Raw genomic sequence first — 24,358 nt, 5'->3', positions numbered from 1 at the left:
TAGGAAGTGTTAAAGTGGCAGAAAGCGATTCCAAAGCAATACACTTTTTTTTTAAATCTTCAAATATTTCCTCACGGTGCGCTAGCTGCAGTTTGTACACGTCACTTGACGACACTTTAAGAGACTTGCGAGCGGTTGCTGCAACTCTGCGGTTTTTGGCCTAATGGTTAGCTTGTCGGTCTCCCGTACCCGAGGTCTGTGGTTCGCGCCCCGGCCAGAGCAGTTAAATCGAGACAAGAACTACAAAGAGAGAGAGAGGCTCTCTCCGAAATTGCTTATTGCCCCGAAGAAATTTGAGGGAGCAGTACTCAGCCAGAACACCCCCTGTATGGACCCCGGAGCTGCTGCTGTGCTGCTGATAATCTGCTTCCCCTCCACAGTGTGTGTAGACACAGAGTGAGTGCACACTGTCAGGCTGCAACTGTTATAACTAATGGAGCGGCTGCAGTTACAGGGATTATTTATATGCGTCCAGTATTCTGCAGAAACCTTCGACAAAGTACAATTACTCTAGAAAAAAACCCTGCCTGTATGCTCTTAATGAAAACGTTCTCCTCTTTAATCAACCTAATGTCCTTTTACAATAAACAAGAAATAGTATGTAGACTATGAAAAACAATGAAAACTGTGGGTGGCAATTTTTTGGGCAGTAATAATCAAATCTGTAAGTGAAAATACAACAAATTGGTTTTTTTGGGTTTGCAGTGTTGGATGAAGGTTGCGTAAAAGTAAATACCATGGTGGTGGTAAATATCACTATCATTTATCAAGCTGTTGGCAATTTAGAGGCCGGTGAGGACCTGAGAAATAGACTCTTTCTTTTAGCTTTCTATGCGGCGAAATTATATCATTTACACGAGGCGCAGGTTGATCCCACTTGATTCTGTCCTTGCTAGGTTGTATCCTTTAAACAGGGCTTTTCAACAGCTATAAAAAAAAAGAAACTTAAAACATGTTTGGTGGAGCTTTCAGATCCACCTGCAACGTGTACAGTTAAGTTTTTGGGATCTTTTTTTCTTAAAGGTGACACTTTATGGCCATATTCAAGTTCACACCTTTAATTTGGGTTGACACTTGAAAAGGTTTACTCATACTGCCCATTCCTGCAGCTTGTCTTTTCATCCTCTGTCTAAAACACCTGGATTTCTTTTAGCCCCGCCTCCCGATAAACCCCAGTCTTCTCTGATTGGCCAGCTGGCCTAGTCTGTTGGGATTGGTCAAACAATTTCAAAATGTGCAAGAAATGTCACGCCCCTTCACCAGAAGAGTGGAGATTCTCAGCTTGCAGGTGGGGTTACCCCAAAAGAGTCCAACTGTGACATCACAGAAATCTGAACCAGTTCTTCAGAGCCAGACTGTAAGGTTTAGCCATCTCACAAAAAAAACAAGATCTTGTGATCTTTTTTCACAGTTTGTGGGCTGGCAGGCTCTAAAGACACACACATTTATGTGCACAAACACTGAAAAAGTGATTTTTGCATAATATGTCAACTTTATAAAAACTCATTTAACAAATCCAGTGCCCTGGCCATATGCGCCCAATCAAGTGGATTTTGTAAAAAGCAAGACTAGATTTGCTCATCTTTTTCTGGGCTAATATACTCGGAAACAAGGCAGCAAAGTGGAAATCTTGGCGTTATTAAGATTTTACATCGCCTATGTATAGCATGATCCTAGTTGGGGCGTGTTTGGTTCACATAGATCAGTGAGGGACTGCCTTTGCTTCAAGCAAGGAGAATTGTGTGTAGAAGTCAAGGTCCAAGGACACATGCCGCTTTGCCAGGAGAACTAATCAAACCTCATATGGTATAATCAAAATTTGTGTTATGGTGTGATATATTAACCCTATCCTATGTTCCTGGTCATTTCTCCTCATAGAATGCAGAGCCGTTATAAATATGGCAGTGGTGGGATTTGAACCCACGCCTCCAGAGAGACTGGAGCCTAAATCCAGCGCCTTAGACCTCTCGGCCACACTACCACATTGACAACAGATCGTCGACTGCTGTCTTGATTGTTGTGTCAGACATTTATTACAATGTGTGTGCAAAGTGTAGCCACAATCTGCAGCAGAACATCTCTTATCACCTACTGCAGCAGAAGACATCTCAGTTAGGACGAAGCGTGCCTGTTTAGATGGAAACCTATTCCTTTTTAATAATCAGTAATAGCAGAGGATGGTTGGACCAGCAAGTAAAGCTATTGTACATGCCATAGTGGAAAGGTCTCCATCAGAAAGCTCAACCTGTCATAACATCTTTAGTGTGTTGGGGCGGAAAATGCTGATGGAGAAACTTTCCTGTCCGTGGAATAGACAATTAAGATGTAACAGGAGCTCTATTAAAGGTTATTCCTGCCCCTGTCTTCAAGAAGTCGTAAAACAAATCCAACACTAAACAGACTTATAAATCATTAACAGTTAACCCACATAGTGACATAATAATGTACTTCGCATCCATTGGAATACTACATTGTAAAGCTGTGTCCACCACGTTCACAATAATTGAGGTGAGTATGATGTTGCACTATCCTTTTGGTAGCTGATGGCATTCAAACAAAAAAGTCACAAGTTGCAATGTTTACAGTCTTTAAAGGTTTTATCGGAAAAGTATTTGGTTTCTTATTCAGAACCTTTAGCATGTGATAGCAACGTTAAAAACCCAGAAGGTCGTGTGAGATCCAAAGCTTCAGGGAAAGCATTCGGTCAAAAAAGTATCCACAGTGAACTGAGACATACCTTTGAAAAGTTTGAAAAGAACACGTGAAGAGCAAAGGGAATTAAATAAATTCACAGACCTGGTCCTGCGTTAAAGGTGACATATTATGCAAAAATCACTTTCAGTGTTTTTACACATAAACGTGTGTATCCTTGGAGCCTGCCAGGCCACAAACTGGGAAATAAGACCATCATGTATTTTTTTGTGAGCTGGCTAAACCCTACATCCTGCCTCTGAACCACTGGTTCAGATTTCTCTCCCACTGTGATGTCACAGACTCTTTTGGGGTAACCCCGCCTGCAATTTGAGAATCTCCACTTTTCTGGTGAAGGAGCGTGACATTTCCTGCACATTTTGAAATCACTTAGCCAATCACACCAGACTGGGCCAGCTGACCAATCGGAGCGGATTGGGATTTATCAGGAGGAGGGGCTTTATAGGGATAGTTCAGTGATTTTGAAATGGGGTGTATGGTGGGTTAGGGTTACCCTAACCTTGTCCAGTGGAGAACTGAAGCAGTGACAAAATACATCCTTCAGCATACAATTGAACAGATATATATTTTTAGGTAAGCATTTAAAAATGTGGCGAAAAATACATACGTTTCGGTGGTCCCCTCTGAAACAGTGGGACTCAGACTTCCACTACTTCCACTTCTCCTCCAAACTCCGTAAAATGACATCGCTGATGACCATCTCCATAAGGTAACATGTTAACTATGCATGAGTCAATCATACAACCCCACTTCAAAATAACTGAACTATCCCTTTAAGAAATCCAGGCGTTTTAGACAGAGGGTGAAAACAGGAGCTGGCGGGTTGGGCAGTATGAGAACACTGACGCCTTTTCTGAACATTAGAGCATGTAAACCTTTTCAAGTGGTAACCCAAATTAAAAATATGAGCCTGAATATGATCATAATATGTCAACTTTAATCATCTGTTGGATGCCAGAATTAAATCTGACTTGACCACTACTGTAGGCTGTTTGTCTGCTGATTACATTTGTCTGTTATTTTTATCAAAGTGTCTGTATCCCTGAGAGATGGTCCGGTTCCAGCTACTCGGAACAGGCCCGCAACTTTTCATTTTCCTGCAGAAAATCCACTGTCACAAACTGTCTCACTGTGAGCCTAAGAAACAAAGTCCCATGAGAGAAACTTTTGTAAAGTGATTCAAGCATGAAATGGAAGTAATGTTTTGTGTATCTTTAATTCTTTGTGGTTAATTATTGAGTTTCGGTAGACCTTTAGTTTCACAGTGACAATGGTGGAAAAAAACGAGAGATTGTAACAAATAATAAAAAGCATACTGCTCTGGATTTGAATGCAGGATGTTGCTCGGTAATTTTCTTTTGCATACCTTTGTCAGCTCACTTGACACATTTCTCTGGTGTACGCTTTAAAACTTTACTGATCAACATACTTTTTATAGGTTATTATGCAGTTTGTTCAATGGTCATTGAAGATGTTAACTCTATGCGAGTTGAACAGAAATGGTCTTAAAGCTGCCGAGGTGTTAAATCCTGACGAATTAAGCTGTAAACTTTGGGTCTTTAAACTAAAATTACTGAGCAGGAAATAACACAAAGAAACCAAAACATGAAATGATGAAAAACAAAATCCACCGGAGCAGTCCCTGACATCCATGGCTCACGCCTTTTTAAAGTTAAACCCTGTTAGAAAAAAACCTTGACGATGTGTTCTAAGAGTTGCTACAAATGAACTAAGTATGATGTCAGTTTGACAGTCGCAGACTTTGCTCTGTCAGTCAGTTAACATGAGCATCACTAGGCAAGAAAATTATTTTTGGCACACGTAAACAAAAAAGTGCAATACTCCACGAAGTCTGGGAATTATCTGGCGTTGAGCAAAGCCTGTGAAGCACAGCAACTGCTCCCCCACTCTCTGCCTTCACCCCCCGTCGGACCCTCCCTGTCAATCTCGCTCGCTGTGCATAATGAGACAATAATGGGATAATGTGTCATGGTTATGTTGACAAGTCTGACCTGATGAGAATCCATCACCGGCTGAACGTTTCTTTTGTGATGTTCAGCATATAAGGGGAGGCGCTATTTGTGCACAGGTCCCGGGTAAAGCAGGCTTAAAGCTGGCCTTCAAAATGATCAAATGAAAAATTAGATCCAAGCCGCGCACGCTCGCGCACGCTTGCACACACACACGCACACACACACACACACACACACACACAATGCTGGTGTTGGCTTATTTTTCCCGAATTTTGCTGTTTAGCACTTAACACAAAGTACATCTGAGGCTGGTAAGGAAAGTACTGGATGACATAAATGGGGCCCTATTATGCTCATTTCCTGCTTTGTGTTTTCATTCTGCGATTTCCGCTATGTAGGCAATATTTACGTGATTCACATTTCCCAATTTGTCTCAAATTCTCACCGTCCTCTTAGCCGCGTTGAGGTTCAGAAAGCCAACTGAGGAACTAGTAACTAAAACTAAGTTTAGTGACACAAAACCACTGATTGGAAACAACAACTTCTCACCCTACATGATGGAGCACAACGCCGATCACGGATACAAGAGGGGACAGCGTAAATGATAACTGAGACAACAGCAGGATGGATTTAGTGTCTCAATCACAATTTAAAAAAAAAAAAAAATCATAAAATACCAACTAGTGTGCCATCTGCATGAATTGTATTTAAATGCTACAATAATTAATACTACTTGTCAGACTGTTTTGGAAGAAAAAAAGAAATGTGTAAAGAAATTAGTAACACACACAAAAAAATGAATGTCGTAAACCGCGTGTCCAGAGCAGCAGAGCTTCAGTCTCAGAGGGATGACTTTTACGTACTGTCCGTCTAACTCGTTATGTGGAACTTTGGCCTCATCGCATGTGAATATGTGACAGAAAATGAGGAACAGCTTAATCGGTCCACTTTGTAAAGGTCACCTGTTGGTGGCACAGTTCTAAATTTATCGACAGTCCATCCAGTCGTTGTGAAGATATTCCACTAAAATACAAATTGTTTCGACCCCAGTGTGGCCCAGCAGGAAATGTCAGGGAATCCCCACATTGATCAGGGTGTGCAAGACCCTATTTTTTAAAATGGGGGCATACAGGAAGGATTTAAAGCTAAAGTGTGTAATATTTAGAAGAACATATTCAATGAAATTGAATATATTGTCCATAATTATGTGTTCAGATATATATATATATATATATATATATGTATATTCACCTGCAACAACAACGGATGTTTTTTCGACTGAGTTACATTAGGGGGGCCCCCACTTCCATGTACGAGACCATGTTTGCTACGTCGTGTTGTGCCGCATTGCCCCTGTCTGGTTCTCAGTTGGACGCGGTTCGCAACGTCACCACCAGAGGCCGCCAGAAAAGTACAAAAATCAAACACTGGGGCATTTAAGTGAATTTGTAGCGTTCACATCCCTATGTTATCAACATCATGACTAAAAAAAAAAACCCCTCATCACTGCAACCTAGTGTCCCTAGGAGTTTGACATTACAAACTGTAGGGGGAGCACTGCTCATACACGGACTAATTTGCTTCAGGAAAAACCTTCAGTGGCATATGACCGTGTGCTTAATCATGAGATGTCAGTCGCAATGCAGCTCTGCTGTAACGGACAGCTGTACTACTGCTCTTCTTGCCATACTTCTTTTTGGAGAATAACACTTCACCAAAAAATGGAGCGGAACTCGTAGCTTAATGCGATCATTTTGGCAATCCGACTATGCTGTTGATGACGTGGGATGAATGTGTACCCTGCTCGTGACGAGATGACGTTGATCAGGCTCAGACAAGCGCGATTTTCCGACAAGTTTGGAAATTTCGAGAGAGTTTGGTGAATCTGACTTTGCATCACTGTACCCCCGTTGTTCCCCCGTAGTCTAGAAATCATGAGTCATACCGAGTAAATAAAGGAAAACTTTGGCCTTTAGGCCTCGTAGCGCTAGAAGTCCGGGTATGATCAAATTCAATAGGAGTCATCCCCTGGGCACCGTGGATATCTGTATAAAATATTTGTATGAAATTTCATGGCAATCCTTTAAATAGTTGAGTCATTTCAGTCTACAAACGGGGACCAACACTGTCAGCCTTTAAACCAAACTGCTAGTAGGGATTTTAATGCAATTTTTTTTTTTTAAATTGACTATTCTATTCATAGACACACAGGGACACATGTCGAAGGAGGAGGAATTAGAATTGCCCCTGTCAAAATGAACCCGATAGATCCTCTTCATTCCTCTGATGAATGGCGGCCCACAATCATACATGCACAGCGGCTAAAGAGTTTTGCTCTATACATCCCAGGTTCAGCTCGGTCGTATAATTGAATTCCATCTACCCCATTCAATACTGCACAGTTATTCTTCACCATTCTTCATACGCTCAATGTGACAAGCTAATGCCTCCCAGTCACCTTTTATTCAACTTTTTAAAAAAAAAAAAGGACTCCAACTTTCAGAGGGCTGAGAATGAGATGGAGCCGTTCGGGGCTCATCAAACCAGATCCACGTCTTGACATGGCGCCTGTGGCTACTTGACCATAGCAATTTCAGGTATTCAGCTCTGACAAAGCTGCAGGAATAAGGTGGTTGCAGTCCGTGTGAGCCGTAAGATTGGTGCATTCAGCTGGCTGTCAAGCGAAGGCACATAGCACATATTTATAACTGAAATCACCGGTTCACTGAGTCAAATTATGAGTCACAGTATTTCAGTTTGTGTGCTGGACTGATAAAACCAGACAATGAGAAAATTGGCAAAATCAGTGTTTTTAGGCATATTGATAGGTCCAGTGTATACGGTAGTAAAGGGAGCCAATGTGAACGGCAGTGTTCCATTTAGTGATGATCATTGTCATAGATTTGTTTTAGTGTTTGTACGGACACTGTGTTTTTTATCTGACCTCTCTGCTGGTAAGAGAACATCAACCTTTCCAAACATATCTTCATAAAGTTTTTGTAACCTATATTGTGTCACGAAGAAAGAATCTGACAGTGAAATTTAAAAAAATATGGCAAAGACATATTTAGATCGAGGTGTCATTTAGGTGGAGATGAGCTTTCCCAGCACAGTTAAAGGGGCAGTAAGCGATTCCAAAGCGATATACACACGTTTTTGTAAAAGTCTGCCAATATTTCCTCACCGTCCGTTAGTGACCGCACCTCACAACAATGCGAGTCTCCCGTACCCGAGGTCCCGGGTTCGCGGCCCGACCGGAGCAGTGAAATCAAAGCAAAAACAAAGAGAGAAAACAAGCTTCCTCCAGACTCACTTACTGCCCCTTTACGTCCTAGGATAATTAAAGATCTTTTTTAGCAAAGTAAATTCGACTGAACCGAGTATGGTTCGGTAAGTTCATCGAGGGGATAGCAAGCGGCTGCGTATCTGGGAGAGATGACAATGTCCGACCCTCTTCAAAGTTTGTTCATGTATCTTATCCCCTGTACCCTCGATCGATGACTCTGATCCCGTCTAAGTCAGTGCTGGTCCGATGGTCACAGACTGCTGATGTCGCCTGAGCTAACAGATAATAATCTCATGCAGGCCTTGCAGGAAGGAGTAATTGATCCGTCCATCAATCATCTACCACTTTATCGGACTGAGGCAGAGGCAGTGAGGGAGAGAACCCACAAATACACGTGGAGAACATGTAAACTCCGAACAGAAACGCCCTGGTCGGTTGGAGCCGGGATTCAAACCGTGAACCTTGTCACTGCGAGGCGACAGCACTAACCACCACACCGCCGGCAGGAGAAATTAATATCGTACAACTAAGTTTTTCAAAATATAAATTTCACAAAAAGCTATTAAAGCGTCATGTGTTATTTAACGCTGTGAAAAAAATGTACAGCATTTGTATGACTGGGCTGGTTTGAGCCTGGCATTACAGGGACCGAGGGAGCGTTTTTTCTCCCAGCACTGAACTGGAGAGTGGAGGAGAACAGTGCAGTGCAGGGGCTCAATGAATACGGCTGCTCAAGCCCCAAACACGAATCCCTTTAAAAAGGCCTGCGAGACGCGTAGAAATATCTGCAACTGCAGCGTGGACACGCGCGCGCCAGCTCAAATTACTGGTGGGTGAAATGAATCTATAGAAAACACGGGGCCCTTGTCCCCCTTGAGGGGGACGCCAAAGATCACAGGGCTGTGCGGGGCCTCGTCTGCTCGGAGGTGGTGATGTCAAAATTAGATTTTGGCACATTCTAAATTAGGTCATCATAACACAATCATCGGATCATCAAAAACCATTTACATAGATCTTTCTGTCTTTTTTTTACCCCCATTAAAAAGTAGTGGCCCACGACATCTGTGACCTACGCTGCACATCGGTTACACATCAGGCTAGCAAAGTGGTTAGCTCCCCATAGCTCATCCTGGCTCGCCCTCTCTTCTCCAGCAAACCAACGTGTCTGAGAAATGAATACATGCTGACAACTCATCAGTTTAAAAAAAAACAGTAACCTTATCTTTGGTTTTATTGAAAGACAATAGTCAGCCTTAAAGTCTCATTTGGGGTGAGATGTTTCCTTTTACTTCAATCCACTGCACATTTTAGACTTCCTTATGCTCCGCACTCTGTAGAAATTAATATTTTTGCACATTTTTGTGATGCTCTTCGGCTGTGACGAGTTCATTTCCCTGTCGTGGGTTGAATAGAGTTCTTATCTCATCTTATCTTACCTTCGAAGCTCCGACGAAGCAAAGCAAATTGAAAGGACGCCAGGGGAATCGGCGGAGGTCAGGGAATTTAGCACTTTCAAACAGATCCACAGACGGCAGAAAGGGACTGGCTGTTTAGCAGGTGCAAACAAAAAGGACCGTGTGCAATAACGTAGCGTACATGTTAATTTGAAGCTGTTTTTGGCCAGAGCAATAAAACTAAAAAGATAAGTTATTGACGTGAAAGGGGAAACGGATTGTAAACAGAATGTGTTACATGTCAGATTGAATCTTGGTGATGAGAGCCCGAGCTGGGTGACCTGCTGCTGATGAATGCCACGCCTTTTAACATTGAAACTTAGGAAAACAAGTATGAAATGTGATATTATGTAAACAGCAAAAAGCTGCCAATACAGTTGTAAACCAACCCAAAAATCCTGTATTAATTAACTGTTGTCATCTTCATCCGTCCCCCTCGGAAGCTGGGAAGCATCAAAACAAGGACAACACACACAGTTGTTGTTTTCTTTTTTACAGTTACATAAAAATATAGCTATGTTTTTTTCTTTCGGCGACAGTAATCTATCAAAGGGAAGTAACAGATCAATGATCCAATAAAAATAATTGATAAAAAAATGAAATACGTAACTAAAAAGGGGGAAAAGAGAATATATATATATATATATGTCGCGCACGGCGGAGTTCATGTTTGTGGCGAGATCGTACCGTCACGCACACAGAGAATGGACCCACGAATGCACAACGCAGGGACGTGAAACACAATGATTCACCAGCAAGCTAATAAGGCAAGGCAACAGTGTCCAGTGAGCGGCGCCTCGACTGCGCTCACAGCCCTCATCACGTGCCTACTGGATTTTGGTCGAAGGGTCTCGCTCGTTCATCTCGGCTGTCGGAAAGTGGCTCTTTGCGGTACGTGACCGCACAGAGGAGCGGATTCGACACACCGCTGCACCTGAGAAACAGTTTCACCAGAGCTGGCGCTGCAGCTCCTGCGTCCTGACACACGAGTTAAACAAGTTGGAAAGTGCAGAATTTGATAAGCGGGAGCAGCGTTTCGGAGCAGTTACACGCATCAGTTATTGAATGAGGTGTAGTAAAAGTGGAGTTAGGCAAAGATGAATTCAGTGTTATTGCCAACACAGGACGCCGTATGGGTTTTGTCTCGGCAACCCTGAACTCCTACTCCTGGCTACGTTTCTCTCTGAGCACTGATGTGGTGATTTGTTCGTGTGTAGACTGGAAACTTTCCAAATTTGATTAGAACAACAAAGACAAGAAAGTTCTTTCAACATTTAAACAGCCTCTTCCACTGGAGACAGGATATTCAGTCAGGGAAAACAATACAAATCAGGAACCCTATTTGATGGACATTTTGTACATGAGTTAAAATCCCTGACATTTATTTACATCCCCAAACTAAATAATAGAGTAATTGGAGGTCTTGGAGTGAACACTGTATTTGATAAATATAGATGAAGCAGTATGTATAGTTTTTGATTATGGTAGCTCTTTCTATTTTTTTCATTGGAGCATTTTAAAGATTGTTACAACGGCACATGAGTGGAGTAATAATGGCATTATTTATTTATTTTGAACTATTAACTAGATTAGCTATATGATCATTTTCTGCATTATCTTCATTGTGCGGTTTTGTCTCGCCAGGAACCTGTAGCTCCAGCAGAATTCATCTCTAGCTCCAGTTTGGAGCTGTTTTTGTTACTTACTCGGCCACACTGCCGTCATTTTATCCCCATCTTGAAATTATTATGCATCCGGAGATAATAATTTGACACCGTCAAGCCTTTAAGTAAATTTTGAACTGAGAAAGTTCGGGCAAACTGCTAGTATTGGACCATTGCCCAAGTGTCTCCATTTCTCCAGTTTCTATTGCACTACTGGTCCCTAGATGTTTATGTCTTTTGTTTTACATATTAGGTCCCTTTGCTCTTTTGAACTGGCAGGACATTCAGACCACAGCCTCTCTTTTTACCTAAGGATATTTTTCCATTCATTCAATGTTTCGCTGCATTAATGTGATACCTTCTACACTTGGCGGGGGGGTTTTGTGTCCATGGCCACTCTTTGCTGCAGCGCTGTCGAAGAGAATCAAAGCATGTTAGAGAATCTCCTGAGCGCCGTGACAAGAGAGGCCTTGTGTCCTGGCCCCTGTGCCATAAACCATAATACTGTCTAGTGGATTATCACTGAAGGAAAATACCATATGAGCTCTGACGGGGGGGGGGGGGGACAACAACAACAACTAAAAAGAACCTCTGAGACACACTCACTCGCGGATCCACCAATAAGTCTGTGAGATCGTACGAGGCCGAGCAGACAAAGGAGGATCGGGGGACTCAGCGGGGAGGTTCATAACAAAAAGTGTTAGCGAATAATAAACATGTACATTGTCTTGTTAGAAATTCCCGGAGAGAGAGAGAGAGAGAGAGAGGGAGAGAGAGAGAGGGAGAGGGAAGAGACAGAGCCAGAGAGATTTCTTGTACAAGCTGTTGAGAACTTACAGTGGCTCAAAGGTTAACCGGGAGGCCTTTTCTCAGGGGAGTGAGTTTTATGGAGCCGAACAGGTGTCGGCTTTAGTTTTCAGCTGGGACACAGACACTTGAGTGCCTTTTTTTTTTTTTTTTTGCCGGGCCCAGGCTCAACATCCAGCAGAGGCTAGATTTCGAGCGTGTTTGGGAGCCCAGCTGTGGTCAGATTGACCACAATGTCCTCCAGGTCTTTATTTGTTTGTTGTTGCTACGATTTAGTAATTTCACGGCATGGGACTTTCTGAAGAATACATGTGAATATGTTGCGAAGGCAGCGGGCCCCCCGCGACGCTCTAAAACCAAATGGAGCACGGGGAATGTATCGTAACTGCCCCTGGCACAATGTGACCGTAGCTGTGACCGCCATTTCACAAGACGAGGAAGAGCAACGCTCAGCCCGCGGGAGTGCCACAACCATGGGATCACGTGGGGTCACGAGGCAAGTGGGCGGAGAAGCGTTTGTGCGAACAGACTCGCGCCATCCGAGAGTGTGTTCCCAGTTCGCCTGCAGGAGCCGTTGCCTCATGTGATCCGTCCAAAGTCACAGAGCAAGAATGGTCTGTAAATAAAGACGGACAAGATGACATCATGTCTGTCTATTTGTTTGTATCGCGAGTACTTACAGCATGTGTTGTTTCCTGATATGCATCTTTGGGTTGTTTTTTTTTAAGGTGGAGTGTGTTGAGCTCTCAGGGCCACCGTACCATGGTGCAAATTAGGTCATCCTCACCACGGGTGAAGATGAAGCCTCTGTCAATTATTGAACTTGACGGGTGGTATTTTCATCAGACACACAGGACAAAGCATCCCCCTGGCATTGTAGGATAAAAATAAAAAAAAAAAGCATTTTTAAAAAATCACTCCGTGGTTGCTGTGATAACGGAGCTACGTTCAACATTGTTGACGTTCTCGTTGCATTGGGAAGAAAGAAATCCTAACACATTGCAAGTCTGCTGAGAAGCTTGAGTCACCAGTGCGCCTTGCATCACCGGGCTCATACGTTAGCAGTACAGTGCAATAAATGGACAAGGCTGTAAAGAAGCAACGTGTTTGGAATAGGCCATCGCTGAATCCACTTTTCTATCAGTTCCATTATTTTTTCAGTAATTTTATCCAAAGATTTCACGTATCCCGTTTTAGCGGCGGTGTAAGAATTTGCTGCTTTTCTTGCTTTCCTAGGATGTTAAACTCGATGCTTTGGGGTTTTGATCTCGCAAAACAAGTAATGTGAGCGTGGAAGGATAAGAAAATGGGTAGAAGAAACTGACAAGTTGCCCCATCTCATCGCAAAATCCTTATTGAACGGCAGTGAACATCACAGATTGATGTTCTCCCACGCTGCCTGCGGACGGTGCCTAACCAAACCCCCAATTTTCTTCAGAACTCGTCCTAATCCTTAACACAGGTAACGATTTCAAACATTGATCTTCACACTTTTCCCTCTCGCTGCATCACCAAGAGCAAGCGACTGCTCGATTCCCCCCAAAAAAAAAACACCGGCCGTGCTCGCGAGTGCAGAGCTGCTGGATCTGCTTGATAGGACGCCTGCTCATCCAAAAGAATGTTTGTTCCTCCTACGCTGACTGACTGGTAAATTTCCCAGTTGTGTGCCCACTGACTGAAAGTGTGGTGTTGCCGTCTGCATTATGATGTGCTGTCATGCCTGAGTATGGGCGGAATGAAGTGAGTACGGTGGTGTTTGAACTGTGAGTTTGATTTTTTTTTGTGCCAATCGGGCTCGAGATCATCTATAAATGTCAACCTCTTCAGCCGCCTCTGCCGCCCGGGTCAGCATGATAATAAAATGAAAAGGTGTTTGATTGATCTGTCATCCATCTGTTAGCCAATCACTCATTCAGAGGATTGCGGCCCGCTGGCTTGGTCCCCTATCTCTACCCCATCTTTGTCTCCGTCAATCCATTTGCTCAGTCTGGTTGTTCACGGGGGAGAAATAAAACTTTGTGGCCTCTGCTAATTTACTAATCCCCCCCCATCCAACTGTCCAGCCCGTGTCTCTCTCTCATCCCTGAGGATGAGCTGGAAGCAGCGGATATATTCCCTTCTATCATGGGGGATTTAGGAGACCATCTCGAGCTAATGAGGGGTTTTAAAACTTAAGAGAAAAAAGAAAAAAAAACAGAGCAGACAATGATAGAAGAGAGTTATTTAAGGTGAGAATGGAGTACCTAAGTGCGTGTGTGTGTGTGTGTGTGTGTGTTGAAGAGTGAGGTTGTTGTACACTGAGTTTTTAAGTGATTAGCTTCCACAGATTGATCACCTTAGTTGTTCATGCAGCCACAGACACCCGTTTAATCATGTGTTCCAAATAGCACCTAATTATATTTATATATAACCAACACCATCTTACAGAGCGAGGCGTTCCACATACACTCAGTGTGCAGTTTATTAGGCACACCCATATAAATACAGTTACAGTATAATACAACTTTCCTGCAATAAATATCTTCCGTTCATTGAGCCTATAATATTCAATTGTAAAACTGATCAATAGGCGTGTTGAATTAACTGCATTTTGTGGAGCTGTTGAATTGTACAGTGTAACATGGAGAGGCAATTAAATCATTGAGAGTCGTGAAAAATAACAGAAATGCCCCTTCTGGGACAATTCAAGCAAAAATCTGATTTGTTCCAGAGCATCACGTCAGTGAATGTAACAAAATGATATTGGTGCTGCCTTACAAATAACAATTAACAATTTTTTTTGTGAACGCGTTATAGAATAGTTATGAGCAACATCAAACCAAATTCTAAAAAGCTAGTAAGCACAAGGACATTTTAGATTTTTAGAAAAATGGTTTACAAAGCTATTTTTGACGGAAGTGTAAGTGATTTTGCTTTTTTTCTTCTCTTTGAATATTTCTAGAAGGTAGCTTAAAATGCAAAAAAAGTGGGCCGGCATATATACGCATCTTGGATCTGCCTGAGCCTGTTCAGTCATGATTTCCGAAGATGACCGTGCAATATCTAAGACTTTACTACTATTAGTCAATATAAGCTATATAGCTGGTCATAAAAGGCAGTAGACAATTGTACAGAAATGAGGAACTGTGCATTATCTTGGTTGTGAAATCAACTTCATTGGGGGAGAAACTTTCTGGAAGGATCAAAACTCCATCCCAAATATCTTTGGACAGAGGGGCCAACCAGACCAGCGCAGCGGAGGTGAATGAGCTCCATGGAGGGCAGACTTTAGCTGAGCAGCTCTAGCTTGCATACTCTGCTAACAGTCCTCCCAACAAACAGTAACCATAGAAACAGTACAAATGCACGTGAATGTAAGTGTTAATATGTGATCGGAAAAAATGAATGGGGTTTACTGGCGCTGCAATACACGTGGGTAAGCTCTGACAAGAACAAAAGCTAGTTATGACTGGGATAACTCCTTCAATGTAACGAAATCACCTGGTGGTTCTTCTGGGCAATAAAAACACTGAACACTGGGTGAAAGGTGATGAGGCAATATCATCGCAAATTGTAGGTCATACGCATTAATTCCCGCCTCAAATCTGCCACTTTGCTACTTAAAGAGGACTCGACAGACGGAGAACAAAGGTCAGACAAGAATAACATCGGTAATTCGGCAACAATGTTCATTCCTCTGCACTGAATTTCTGAATTACCCATTTTAAATGGATGACCTTTTCAGGCAGGCAGCAGCTTTGCAATAAATATATATGCCCGTGGTGTTTTCGACCCTATATATTGTGCCTCTCATGATGGGGTCGAGAAGCCTACAGAAGTGCATTTGGACCACTCACCCTTGGATCTGATATTTACAGTATTGTTTTGGGTAAGATGGCCACTGCTTTATATTCAATGAAATATTCCACTTCGGCGTCTTAAATCACAGCCCTCTGACAATGACTAATTTCCTACGCCGGGTGCCCTTTGCAAAGCTTCTCACAGACGATATGGAGTTCAGCGGAGCAACGCGAGATGAGCTTCAGAAGAAGTGGAAAAGTTATTATTCCTCTTCCAGCGGCTGGAGATGAAAATCGGCCTCACGAGTGAGAGAGCTCCGACCTCCTCCTTTCTCTGATGTCCACAGTCGAACTATTGAGCAGCTTTGAGTGCAGCTGCCCAAGTTATCCTTTTTTTGCAGAAAAAAGACACTTTGATCCATTTGTTTCTGGGACCACTCATCATATTCAAGTGTGCAAGGCATCTGGAGACTCTACCAGCATTCAGTGTGAGACAGCCCGGCTAGTGAAAGACACAGCATAATGCCAAAAGTTGTAGCTGAGATATCATTGAGTGCTTTCCCGTTCCATATCAAGTAGTTTCACAGCTCTGGCTGTGTGGTCTAAGGCTCCACTTTCTCAGGAGGTGTGGTTTCAAAGACCACTCTTGCCAATGTAACATTTGTCCTGCAGTGCCATGATACTTTAAGACACATATAAGTTGGATGCTGCAAAGTACTTGACCAATAATGCAGTTGCAACATATTTCAATGATCATGAACTGGAAGTATGTTGGTGAATACCTCTAGATCATGAGTTTTCATGATCTAGAAATACTACCCATCAAAGCAGAGACTAGTGTGGAACTGCTGCTTGTGTCAATGGGGGTTTGATCGCACAAGTTTGTTAAAATCACTATGGACATAGAGTGTTGAGAATCTTGATCGTTTTATGTTTTCTCCTTCTCTTGGTTCCAGCAAAGCATAATGCTTTGCTGGAACCCGAGGCGGTGTGGCTGAGATGCCTGAGGCGCTGGAGCTTCAACGCCAGTGTCTATTGAGAGGATGCTGCCTGCTGGTTTAACTGTGAATTCATGATATTCACCAGGCATCAGCATTTTGAGAGCATTTTTCAGCATTTTGAGAATTAGAAAAAAAATCTCAAGACATTGTGACAAAGTAAGCTTTCAGATACAAAGCTAATTGGCACTGCTTCAAAGGGCTGAATCCAAACGTCTGCCCTCCAGCGTTGTGGACTGAGCCCTCGCAGACTTGAGTCGACATACCATGAAGTGTTCACCGTCATCACATCAAGTCTGCAAGGGTGGGAGGCTGCAATGCTTCATAAGCTGCTAATACACACTGACCTTGAGTCTCACTTGTGTCTGTGAAAACATTCAAACCAACTACAATCATGGACACGGTGACCACTGCAGCACTTCCTTATTCTGCATATTTGTCATTATAGTGAATGCTGTCACCGAAGAACTAAAATACGAAAAAGCATTTTGAGCGTTGAATTTTATTTCCAGCACAAACTATTTTAACAAAATTGTATTTTTTACATGTGTAACAAGTTTTGTTTCTTTAGTAGGTGATTGGGGAGAAAATACAGCATTGTGTCTGCATTGCAATGAATTGTGGGAATTTTGAATCAGTAAAGTCTGCAGTGAATTCTGCAGAAAGTCTGCTTGAGGCCAGTCTCAACTGGATGAATTGTGACCGGTCCTCCTTTTAATAAGTTCCTATGATTTAGCGCACACTCCCAAGTAACAGAATGGGTGTGCAGGCGCAAAGAAGGCAATTGAGAACAGAGTTGACAGACTTGCACGTGAGAAAATGCGGGATACAAACCAAAACGACCTCACGTCAAGGACTGGGAGCACAGGGGGGCAGATTGATGAAGGAAGTGGAGCAACACGAGGAAAGAAACTACAAGGTAAAACAGGAAATAGCCAACTAAATACAAGGAGTAACAGAAGTAACTTTCAAAAGACACACTAGGAAGGGATAAAAGTAACTTAATGGAGGTGGACACGGAATGTTAAATGAATAAATAAATTCCAAAAGAAACAAGAGTTAATGAGGCAGATCATTCCAATTATGGTAAATGCTTGATATCATTTATTTAGCTCTCTTAGTCTGATGACAACTCAAAGTGATTTACTATGCATGTCCCATTCATTCATTTACACACAGTCATACATAAACTCACAGCTGTGGATTTATGTTTAATGTAGAGCAGTTAGGGGTCTAGTATCTTGCGTAACAACATTTTGATGCACTCTGACAGTCACTTAAATTGTAGCTGTGACATATTTTGGCCACAAACTCTGACTTGTAGTAGCCACAGTGCTAGAGCGGCTGAAACTTGCTAGACCCCTAACCCAGAGGTTGTTGGATCTAATGGTAAATAAAGGGAAACAGCAGGGTTTCAAGCTGTCTCTTATTTATACATTCATACTCACATTTCCACCTATTTATGATCCGCTATTATCGCAAGTGTCATGACTGAGATGTCTTCTCCCTTTGCTCATTCAGCATAAACATGAAGCGGACAGTGGATAATGTCCTGTCAAGGACTAACTTCATTTTGGTTTCAGTAAAACTCAGCTGACTCATTTTCAACTGAGGCATGAAGAGACAATCTGTTTTTTTGTGATAAAGTCAGCATTACCTCCGACATCCTCAAAATGCAATTAGAACAGTCATTGTAATTCCTTTCTACTCACAATGCAGTACCTCCTGTACAAACATCCACTTAAATGGGACATTTCCATGTCTTTTTTCCCCTCATTAACTACAGGAAATGGACAAACTGCAGTTTCTCCTCCCTATGCTAGTGAGTTATAACTTGCGAATTAAGACAATGCTACCTTGCTATACTGCACAATATTAAATCCCTCTTCTCCGCACCTATAACAATAATAATAATAATATGTTTGTCACTCACAGCAACCACAAATTCACTGGAGTCAAAACTACCACATAGGGTAAACAGATGACACCAAACCTTTTTATTTTGGGTTCAGGTGCTCCTTTAAGGCCATCAGATATGAAATGTTGCACATCCCGTGGACGTCTTATGGCAGGGTAGGATGAGTTCAGATCAGCTGCTTTAAACCATCTGTGAACCTCTATTGTGCCGTGTATCTTAAATCAGCACATCAAGGACTTTCATTTTGAGGAGGCATGTTGGAGAAACAGCTCTTGGCCCTGTGGTTGGTCAGTTGGAAAGTGGGTGAATAAAGTGGTCTAATCTAAAGATTACTGTGGAATTGGAGGTTAATAATCATACTGCACCGTTTTTAGCTTCTACCCCCCGACAATTTTGGCCAACCCCTCAGCTGTACTTTTTCAGTGTTTGCGATTTCTACCTTGGACTGTATTTTTCTTCTTCTTCCATCTCTGCTTGAAAGATATTAAAGTATTTGCTGTTGGTACAGATGTCCTTGTTTTGCAATGACTTGACAGCATTATTTTTTCCTACAAGTGTGGGAGTGAATCACACACACAACACACCACATATTAGGGTTTTTTAATGATTGAAGGATTCCATCAGTGATGATGAGCTTGTTTTAATGTTTATTTACATCTCTGCTGACACACCGACAGGTAAAATTGATTTTAATTTATTTATGCAAAAAATGTTTTGTATCATGCATTTACAAGGGGTACCTTTACTGTATGCCTTTACAATTTAAGAGCCAGTTGAGTTATTGCACATAAAACATTTAAAGCATTTTTTCTTTTAAACTTGAAATGAATGCCTTTATTTTGTCTGCCCTCTCTTTACAGTTTCTTTGCTGGTCTTAAGTTTGCTCGTTTTTGTAATTGTCACAACATATATTTGTTTAATATCTCACTTGAATCAATCAACTCCAGTCACTTGCGTGGCAGTAAACTGAACTGAACTCCAGCTGAAGACAAAGAGTAGATAAAACATAATCTTGATTTTGCTTAGAAATTGACGAACAAAAATCATTTTTGAGGTCAGCTCAAATAATGTTAATCTGTACAATATCTTTGTTGTGCCATTTACATCTTGAAAAACTCTAGGAATTTAAAGGTTGCTGGGTCAGCTGACTTACTCGATTGAATGATTTTTTAGGGAAAGTGAGGAGCTCCACCTGCAGCTACAGCCGCTGATGGAGATTGATAATTGCGGTCTGTGCTGGCCAGATAGCTGATGCACAGGTATTTTCACACTGTCGGAGACATCACAGTGCCAGTGCCTAAGAAAACAAATACCAGAAACCTGAACATCTAGGGTCCAGTTGCCCTCACACCAATTAATGTTCCCACATTGAGACCAAAACCCCTGCCTCTCTGGACTCACACAAGTATAGAACAAACCACAAGAGACGCCCTCTTTCTTGCTCTTCACTTGGAGGGACAGGGCAGATATGTTATGAGTGTGTTCTTACACTACAGCAAGCTCATCTGCCCAAGCTCATTATGGGAACCTTACAATGCAAAACAAAAGTTGTCTGTGCAAAATTGTCACAGAGGCCAGTAAGTGATTGACATACAGCAGCTCTCTCTCACAAAGATCTTTGACAGACAAATTTTGCAGAAGGCACGGGCAATCTTGTCAAGCTATTTGCTCAATTCGACACTCTTGTTCTTTGTACTGCCAACTGCAGATCAAATTGCCCTTGAGGGACAGTAAACCTCTCTGAACTGAACTCTCTGAACTCCAAGCTCCACCAGATAGGCCTCAGCTCATCACTATGTATGGAAGCTCAGGTGGTGAGACTGGTATGTGTACTGGGTCGCATCCTCCAGTCCATCTTCACACATAACTGTGTTTTCTACAATTGCCGCTAACACCATCATAATATTTGCAGATGACACAACAGTGATTGGGCAGATCTACAATAATGAATCAGAGCGGAGGTCTGGAACCTGGTGAGCTGGTTGTCCATGGCTTATCGTTGGCCTCGGAAGATCAAGAGAGGGAGCTCCAATATTCGTCGAGATAATACCAAACTTCAGCTTTCTGGGAATTTGCATCTCAGAGGAAGATGGTTCACTAACATCACTGCACTGGTTTAAAAAGAACAGCAACGGCTATTCTTTTCACAATGATACTGAAGAAAGCCGGTGTTGCACCAACAGCAGCTGTTGACCTTCTTTGCTGTAACAGAGAGAGCATACTGCATACACCATACTGCATCTCTGTGTGGTATCAACTATCAAGATTAATGGATACAGATCCCAGACCCGGGGGACATTCACAGCTCATGCTGCTACAAAGAAGCTGTTAGGTTTCTGTAAGGACTCCACAACGCCCATGTGGTCGTCATTTTGAGCTCCTTCCATCGGGCAGATGTTGCTAAGCCATCTGCACCCGCAGCTCCAGACTGAGAAGCAGCTTCTTTCTTCTTCGTTCTTCTTTCAGTCGCTTCCACCAAGTATCTGACTGCTCCCAAAACCGTCACTATTGATTCCAATCTGCAATATGCCGTAATTAACGTGTTCAATTTTCAGGGATAAAGACATTCACCCACACGATGGGGGTCTGCTATTCCTTCTGCATTGCACCTCTGAGCTGTTTGTTGTATTGGTTGAAAATTTGAAAAAGAGGCTTTGTACACTGGCATATCTTTTTTTTTCAACTCATAATCAGCCAAATCTAATTTTATCAGCATAAATGTAGACGCAACATAATCTATTCCTTTTTACCCGTGAAGGTCGTTTGAGTAGGCATTTGTGTGTGTGTCTGTGTGTGTGCCTGAGGCTTCTGCAATTGGCATTCCAGCCCACATGTAGTCATTCTGTCTCGCTGATTGAGCCTGTTGTCTAAATGAGGAGCGGTTAATTACCTCCTCACAGCAGCTCTGTTCACCAGGCAGCCTACCCACCAAGACCACAGAACAGAGCAGAACACGACACCTCAGGTTAACAGATTAGACAGAGAGGCAAACAGTGGCAGGGGGGAGGGAGACCGCGGAACAAACCGAACAGTGAGAGAAAGAAGAGGAGGGTAAGAAAAAGAAAATTGTGACATTAAACAACTGAATGCTGCCAGCTTGCAAATGAAAGCTGGGGAAAGGCAGGAGGAGGGGGAGAGTGATGGGGAAACGCAGGGATGATGTGAAAGAAAAAGAAAGAACACCACAGGAAGCTGGTGAATAAATGAGAGACCGAGAGAGGGCGGGCGAGAAGTTAAAACAGATGACAGGGAGAGCTTAAATCGAGTGGCAGGGAGATGCTCATACAAATGGGAGATGGAAGGAGGAATATAAAAAAGAGAGAGGTAGAGAGGAAACTGAAGCGACACCAAATCCACAGGAAGCTGCTTTAACAAATGGGGCTGTGCCGCAGCCTACCAGCCCTGCGCTGTGATAAGGCCCTTTTTTCATTAACGCAGTGATTTATCAACACAGTGCTGAGCCGATCGTCGCAGGGGCTTTTGATTAAGGCCATTAGATATTAGACATTAGCCGTGAGATTACTCACACTGCTGGGGTGTGTTTGATTCCTCTGTGGAAGGGCTTGCCAATGGGCAGCCTCTGCACCCTGATGACTGCTTTCTCTGAAGCAGCTCTTGACAATGATGGAGTCCCCCCAGTGGCCCAGCGGGTGAAGGAGTGTGCCGTGGGTTAAGTACACTGTACTGGGTTTGACCTTTGTCATGCCTTGTCTACTTTTTCCTCCCTCTGTTCTTTTCTTGTTGCGTCTAACACTTGCTGTCTACTTCTCCCTGCTTTTAACTTGCTCAGAGGTCTGCACAAATGTATGGATTATGTTTGTCCGATGAAGTAAATGTAAAATTTAAAGCTGAATCAGGTAATATTGTCATGTAAACAATGACTGTGTAAAATTTGAAAGGGGTCCCAAAGATTGATGAATCCATGACCTGACTATATGAGGTAACCATATAGTCAGGTCAGTTTTGCACCTTTGCCCTGCCCTCCAACAAACACAGTTGAGCATTTTGCAGCTAAAGAGTCAGATTGTTTTTTCGGAGTTGTCAGATACCAAAATAGCAAATGAAAGCAGCCAGATTTGAAAACTACTGACCTCAGAATCTTAGAGGGGCTTTATCCGTCAATGCATCCCCACCTACCCAGGGAATGGCAGAATTGTGTCGCTGAAACCAATAGCAGACCTCATTAGTCTGAAAAATAAACCCCTCCAAAAGGTGAAAGGTATCATGCCTAAAGACAAAACTCAAGGAAGTTATTAACTACTCCTGTCTACAGAGCATTTTTAGTTCATTCATTTTGGTTTCATGGCCCCAACATTTGCCGTTCTTGTTCCCTCTCACTTTTCTCATCAACCTCATTGAACTCACCCAGTGAAACACTAAGATAGCTGCCTGCCCAAAATTGATTTAATGTAGGTTTTGGTTATGAAAAACAAACTAAAAATACAACTACCATCTCAGCTACAAAATATATTGTTGTTCTGTTTGTTGTCACACTTAAATTGACGGACTTAGAGTGACTTAATTGCAGAAATTACAATAATTACATTAAAAACTGGCTCGATTTAAGACCACCACAAGATTGTGTCAAAAATATAGTGATAAATGTTTGCATGACTCTCAAAAACAAGAGAGAATCAGAAAAATCTAAATTACAGTTTTCTAACCCAGAAACTGTACATGTAACATAATATTGCATCAAAAAGGGCTTGAAATAAAGGCAGTTATAGAACTCATCAACTTCTACTGCCACTCCGCATCACTCCCTGTGCTGGCAGTATGCTCTCAAAGAGCGAATGGCAGGTTTAAAACATGGATTTCTCAGTCTTGCAAGGTGCATTACCGTTGGAATTGTTTGAGAAAACTATTGAACTGTGGCATTGCTGCGACAGTGGAAACCGAATCCTTGGAGAATAGGAGTGCAGGGCGGGTTTGACCTGAGCATAACGACAAATGTCATTGCATTGGCAAAATGCTGTGAGGTAGAAAGTCTGTCTGTTTTTTTATTTTGAAGAATTATAATTCGATTTTTTCGATGTGTTTTTACATCTACCTCTGTCCAAATGAGGAATTGACAAGATGTCTGTTTGGATCTTCCAGCTAACTTGAGTACCTTCACTCTTGTCTTTAAAAAATAAAATTGATATGTGCTGGCTGTCGTTAGACAGCTGTTTTCTGCCAGCCTGTGTAACCTGATGCATCACACCAGTGGCATTTAAACAGAAAACACAACCTTGATTTACTGTTACCATAAAATGTTGGGTGGCTATCAAGTTGGCAAAACAGCACACATCCAGCAGACACAGGATTTATTGGTGGTCAAGTTTCTGGCCACCTGAAAATGTCACCAGCAATCACTCCCATTGTAGCTCTGTTTTTGTTCCCCACCAGCGTCTGAGGGAAATATCTGACTTTGTAGGTACGGCCTTTTTAGCGAGGTTTTTGTAGTGTACTGACACACATACAATATGTGGTGCGGTCAGTGGGTGTTGCAGTTCACAGTTTAAATGGCTGTACCTCAAAGAGCATATGTGATTTTTTTATCATCCTGATCTCCTCCAGTCCACATGACAAACTGTGCTTGGGCAGAACATTAAACACCCCAAATTGCTCCTGATGATCAGGTCAGCAACGATGCAAAGGTGGTCGACTATGGCTCAGAATGTAGAGAGGGTCATCCTCTAACAGAAGGTCGATCGTTCGATCCCCAGCTCCTCCAGTCTGCATGCCGATGTGTCCTTGGACAAAACACTTAACCCTGACTTGCCCC

At 42.5% G+C, this 24,358-nt stretch overlaps 1 non-coding gene across 1 annotated transcript; it reads right to left on the bottom strand.

Annotated features, from left to right (window-relative positions):
* Positions 1 to 1,899: 1,899 nt before the first annotated feature.
* Positions 1,900 to 1,981, bottom strand: trnal-uag. Its single transcript has one exon. It is a non-coding gene; the product is annotated as a tRNA-Leu (tRNA).
* Positions 1,982 to 24,358: the final 22,377 nt, after the last annotated feature.

The sequence above is a fragment of the Scophthalmus maximus genome, chromosome 9 (genome assembly GCF_022379125.1).
Source record: "Scophthalmus maximus strain ysfricsl-2021 chromosome 9, ASM2237912v1, whole genome shotgun sequence".
Taxonomy (NCBI): domain Eukaryota; kingdom Metazoa; phylum Chordata; class Actinopteri; order Pleuronectiformes; family Scophthalmidae; genus Scophthalmus; species Scophthalmus maximus.
This window is presented reverse-complemented; position numbering and strand designations above follow the sequence as displayed.